The sequence below is a fragment of the Triticum aestivum genome, chromosome 7A (genome assembly GCF_018294505.1).
Source record: "Triticum aestivum cultivar Chinese Spring chromosome 7A, IWGSC CS RefSeq v2.1, whole genome shotgun sequence".
NCBI classification, from domain to species: domain Eukaryota; kingdom Viridiplantae; phylum Streptophyta; class Magnoliopsida; order Poales; family Poaceae; genus Triticum; species Triticum aestivum.
Genome location: NC_057812.1, coordinates 75486343 through 75493000, shown reverse-complemented (window position 1 = coordinate 75493000; position 6658 = coordinate 75486343).

The window sequence follows — 6658 nt, the reverse complement described above, 5'->3', positions numbered from 1 at the left end:
ACTAGTGTTGAACTAGCTCTATAGCCTGGTATAAATAATTTTACACTAGAGTTGAACTAGCTCCATAAGCTAGTTACAATAATTTTACACTAGTGTTGAACTAGCTCTATAGCCTAGTATAAATAATTTTACACTAGAGTTGAACTAGCTCTATAGCCTAGTACCAATAATTTTACACTAGAGTTGATCTAGCTCTATAAGCTAGTTTAAATATTTTACACTACAGTTGAAGTAACTCTATAAGCTAGTTCAAATAATTTTACACCAGAGTTGAACTAGCTCCACAAGCTAGTTCAAATAATTTTATACTAGAGTTGAACTAGGTCTATATCCTAGTACAAATAATTTTACACTAGAGTTGAACTAGCAATATAAGATAGTTCAAATAATTTTACACTAGAGTTGAACTAGCTCTATAAGCTAGTTGAAATAATTTTACACTAGAGTTGCACTAGCTCTATAGCCTAGTACAAATAATTTTACACTAGAGTTGATCTAGCTCTATAAGCTAGTTCAAATAATTTTACACTACAGTTGAACTAGCTCTATAAGCTAGTTCAGATAATTTTACACCAGAGTTGAACTACCTCTATAGCCTAGTACAAATAATTTTACACTAGAGTTGAACTAGCTCTATAAGCTAGTTAAAAAAAATTTACACTAGAGTTGAGCTAGCTCTATAAGCTAGTTCAAATAATTTTACACTAGAGTTGAACTAGCTCTATAGCCTAGTACAAATAATTTTACACTACAGTTAAACTAGCTCTATAAGCTAGTTCAAATAATTTTACAGTAGAGTTGTATTAGCTCTATAAGCTAGTTGAAATAATTTTACACTAGAGTTAAACTAGCTATATAGCCTTGTACAAATAATTTTATGCTAGAGTTCACCTAGTTCTATAAGCTAGTTCAAATAATTTCACACTAGAGTTGAACTAGCTCTACAACCTAGTACAAATAATTTTACACTAGAGTTGAACTAGCTCTATAGCCTAGTACAAATAATTTTACACTAGAGTTGAACTAGCACTATAGCCTAGTACAGATAATTTTACACTAGAGTTGAACTAGCTCTATAAGCTAGTTCAAATAATTTTACATTAGAGTTGAACTAGCTCTATTGCCTAGTACAAATAATTTTACACTAGAGTTGAACTAGCACTATAGCCTAGTACAGATAATTTTACACTAGAGTTGAACTAGCTCTATAAGCTAGTTCAAATAATTTTACATTAGAGTTGAACTAGCTCTATTGCCTAGTACAAATAATTTTACACTAGAGTTGAACTAGCTATATAAGCTAGTTCAAATAATTTTACACTAGAGTTGAACTAGCTCTATAGCCTAGTACAAGTAATTTTACACTACAATTGAACTAGCTCTTTAAGCTAGTTGAAATAATTTTACACTAGAGTTGAGCTAGCTCTATTAGCTAGTTCAAATAATTTCACACTAGAGTTGAACTATCTCTATAAGCTAGTTGAAATAATTTTACACTAGAGTTGATCTAGCTCTATAAGCTAGTTTAAATATTTTACACTATAGTTGAAGTAACTCTATAAGCTAGTTCAAATAATTTTACACCAGAGTTGAACTAGCTCCACAAGCTAGTTCAAATAATTTTATACTAGAGTTGAACTAGGTCTATATCCTAGTACAAATAATTTTACACTAGAGTTGAACTAGCAATATAAGATAGTTCAAATAATTTTACACTAGAGTTGAACTAGCTCTATAAGCTAGTTGAAATAATTTTACAATAGAGTTGCACTAGCTCTATAGCCTAGTACAAATAATTTTACACTAGAGTTGATCTAGCTCTATAAGCTAGTTCAAATAATTTTACACTACAGTTGCACTAGCTCTATAAGCTAGTTCAGATAATTTTACACCAGAGTTGAACTAGCTCTATAGCCTAGTACAAATAATTTTACACCAGAGTTGAACTAGCTCTATAAGCTAGTTAAAAAAAATTTACACTAGAGTTGAGCTAGCTCTATAAGCTAGTTCAAATAATTTTACACTAGAGTTGAACTAGCTCTATAGCCTAGTACAAATAATTTTACACTACAGTTAAACTAGCTCTATAAGCTAGTTCAAATAATTTTACACTAGAGTTGTATTAGCTCTATAAGCTAGTTGAAATAATTTTACACTAGAGTTAAACTAGCTATATATCCTTGTACAAATAATTTTATGCTAGAGTTCACCTAGTTCTATAAGCTAGTTCAAATAATTTCACACTAGAGTTGAACTAGCCCTACAACCTAGTACAAATAATTTTACACTAGAGTTGAACTAGCTCTATAGGCTAGTTCAAATAATTTCACACTAGAGTTGAACTAGCTCTATAGCCTAGTACAAATAATTTTACACTAGAGTTGAACTAGCACTATAGCCTAGTACAAATAATTTTACACTAGAGTTGAACTAGCTCTATAAGCTAGTTCAAATAATTTTACATTAGAGTTGAACTAGCTCTATTGCCTAGTACAAATAATTTTACACTAGAGTTGAACTAGCTATATAAGCTAGTTAAAATAATTTTACACTAGAGTTGAACTAGCTCTATAGCCTAGTACAAGTAATTTTACACTACAATTGAACTAGCTCTTTAAGCTAGTTGAAATAATTTTACACTAGAGTTGAGCTAGCTCTATTAGCTAGTTCAAATAATTTCACACTAGAGTTGAACTATCTCTATAAGCTAGTTGAAATAATTTTACACTAGAGTTGAGCTAGCTCTATAAGCAAGTTTAACAAATTTTACACTAGAGTTGAACTAGCTCTATAAGCTAGTTAAAATAATTTTACACTAGAGTTGCACTAGCTCTATAGCCTAGTACAAATAATTTTACACTAGAGTTGATCTAGCTCTATAAGCTAGTTCAAATAATTTTACACTAGAGTTGAACTAGCAATATAAGATAGTTCAAATAATTTTACACTAGAGTTGAACTAGCTCTATAAGCTAGTTGAAATAATTTTACACTAGAGTTGCACTAGCTCTATAGCCTAGTACAAATAATTTTACACTAGAGTTGATCTAGCTCTATAAGCTAGTTCAGATAATTTTACACCAGAGTTGAACTAGCTCTATAGCCTAGTACAAATAATTTTACACTAGAGTTGAACTAGCTCTATAAGCTAGTTAAAAAAATTTACACTAGAGTTGAGCTAGCTCTATAAGCTAGTTCAAATAATTTTACACTAGAGTTGAGCTAGCTCTATAGCCTAGTACAAATAATTTTACACTACAGTTAAACTAGCTCTATAAGCTAGTTCAAATAATTTTACACTAGAGTTGTATTAGCTCTATAAGCTAGTTGAAATAATTTTACACTAGAGTTGAACTAGCTATATAGCCTTGTACAAATAATTTTATGCTAGAGTTCACCTAGTTCTATAAGCTAGTTCAAATAATTTCACACTAGAGTTGAACTAGCTCTACAACCTAGTACAAATAATTTTACACTAGAGTTGAACTAGCTCTATAGGCTAGTTCAAATAATTTCACACTAGAGTTGAACTAGCTCTATAGCCTAGTACAAATAATTTTACACTAGAGTTGAACTAGCACTATAGCCTAGTACAAATAATTTTACACTACAGTTGAACTAGCTCTATAAGCTAGTTCAAATAATTTTACATTGGAGTTGAACTAGCTCTATTGCCTAGTACAAATAATTTTACAGTAGAGTTGAACTAGCTATATAAGCTAGTTCAAATAATTTTACACTAGAGTTGAACTAGCTCTATAGCCTAGTACAAGTAATTTTACACTACGATTGAACTAGCTCTTTAAGCTACTTGAAATAATTTTACACTAGAGTTGAGCTAGCTCTATTAGCTAGTTCAAATAATTTCACACTAGAGTTGAACTATCTCTATAAGCTAGTTGAAATAATTTTACACTAGAGTTGAGCTAGCTCTATAAGCAAGTTTAACAAATTTTACACTAGAGTTGAACTAGCTCTATAAGCTAGTTAAAAAAAATTTACACTAGAGTTGAACTAGCTCTATAGTCTAGTACAAAGAATTTTACACTAGAGTAGAACTAGCTCAATAGCCTAGTACAAATAATTTTACACTAGTGTTGAACTAGCTCTATAGCCTGGTATAAATAATTTTACACTAGAGTTGAACTAGCTCCATAAGCTAGTTACAATAATTTTACACTAGTGTTGAACTAGCTCTATAGCCTAGTATAAATAATTTTACACTAGAGTTGAACTAGCTCTATAGCCTAGTACAAATAATTTTACACTAGAGTTGATCTAGCTCTATAAGCTAGTTTAAATATTTTACACTACAGTTGAAGTAACTCTATAAGCTAGTTCAAATAATTTTACACCAGAGTTGAACTAGCTCCACAAGCTAGTTCAAATAATTTTATACTAGAGTTGAACTAGCTCTATATCCTAGTACAAATAATTTTACACTAGAGTTGCACTAGCTCTATAGCCTAGTACAAATAATTTTACACTAGAGTTGATCTAGCTCTATAAGCTAGTTCAAATAATTTTACACTACAGTTGAACTAGCTCTATAAGCTAGTTCAGATAATTTTACACCAGAGTTGAACTAGCTCTATAGCCTAGTACAAATAATTTTACACTAGAGTTGAACTAGCTCTATAAGCTAGTTAAAAAAAATTTACACTAGAGTTGAGCTAGCTCTATAAGCTAGTTCAAATAATTTTACACTAGAGTTGAACTAGCTCTATAGCCTAGTACAAATAATTTTACACTACAGTTAAACTAGCTCTATAAGCTAGTTCAAATAATTTTACACTAGAGTTGTATTAGCTCTATAAGCTAGTTGAAATAATTTTACCCTAGAGTTAAACTAGCTATATAGCCTTGTACAAATAATTTTATGCTAGAGTTCACCTAGTTCTATAAGCTAGTTCAAATAATTTCACACTAGAGTTGAACTAGCTCTACAACCTAGTACAAATAATTTTACACTAGAGTTGAACTAGCTCTATAGGCTAGTTCAAATAATTTCACACTAGAGTTGAACTAGCTCTATAGCCTAGTACAAATAATTTTACACTAGAGTTGAACTAGCAGTATAGCCTAGTACAAATAATTTTACACTAGAGTTGAACTAGCTCTATAAGCTAGTTCAAATAATTTTACATTAGAGTTGAACTAGCTCTATAGCCTAGTACAAATAATTTTACACTAGAGTTGAACTAGCTATATAAGCTAGTTCAAATAATTTTACACTAGAGTTGAACTAGCTCTATAGCCTAGTACAAATAATTTTACACTACAATTGAACTAGCTCTTTAAGCTAGTTGAAATAATTTTACACTAGAGTTGAGCTAGCTCTATTAGCTAGTTCAAATAATTTCACACTAGAGTTGAACTATCTCTATAAGCTAGTTGAAATAATTTTACACTAGAGTTGAGCTAGCTCTATAAGCTAGTTTAAAAATTTTACACTAGAGTTGAACTAGCTCTATAAGCTAGTTAAAATAATTTTACACTAGAGTTGAACTAGCTCTATAGCCTAGTACAGAGAATTTTACACTAGAGTAGAACTAGCTCAATAGCCTAGTACAAATAATTTTACACTAGTGTTGAACTAGCTCTATAGCCTGGTATAAATAATTTTACACTAGAGTTGAACTAGCTCCATAAGCTAGTTACAATAATTTTACACTAGTGTTGAACTAGCTCTATAGCCTAGTATAAATAATTTTACACTAGAGTTGAACTAGCTCTATAGCCTAGTACAAATAATTTTACACTAGAGTTGATCTAGCTCTATAAGCTAGTTTAAATATTTTACACTACAGTTGAAGTAACTCTATAAGCTAGTTCAAATAATTTTACACCAGAGTTGAACTAGCTCCACAAGCTAGTTCAAATAATTTTACACTAGAGTTTAACTAGGTCTATAGCATAGTACAAATAATTTTACACTAGAGTTGAACCAGCTCTATAAGCTAGTTCAAATAATTTTACACTAGAGTTGAACTAGCTCTATAAGCTAGTTAAAATAATTTTACACTAGAGTTGAGCTAGCTCTATAAGCTAGTTCAAATAATTTTTCACTAGAGTTGAACTAGCTCTATAGCCTAGTACAGATAATTTTACAATAGAGTTAAACTAGATCTATAAGCTAGTTCAAATAATTTTACACTAGAGTTGTGCTAGCTCTATAAGCTAGTTGAAATAATTTTACACTAGAGTCAAACTAGCTATATAGCCTAGTACAAATAATTTTATGCTAGAGTTTAACTAGTTCTATAAGCTAGTTCAAATAATTTCACATTGGAGTTGAACTAGCTCTACATCCTAGTACAAATAATTTTACACTAGAGTTGAACTAGCTCTATAGGCTAGTTCAAATAATTTCACACTAGAGTTGAACTAGCTCTATAGCCTAGTACAAATAATTTTACACTAGAGTTGAACTAGCTCTATAGCCTAGTACAAATAATTTTACACTAGAGTTGAACTAGCTCTTTAAGCTAGTTAAAATAATTTTACACTAGAGTTGAACGAGCTCTATAGCCAAGTACAAATAATTTTACACTAGAGTTGAACTAGCTCTATAGCCTAATACAAATAATTTTACACTAGAGTTGTACTAGCTCGATAAGCTAGTTCAAATAATTTTACACTAGAGTTGAACTAGCTCT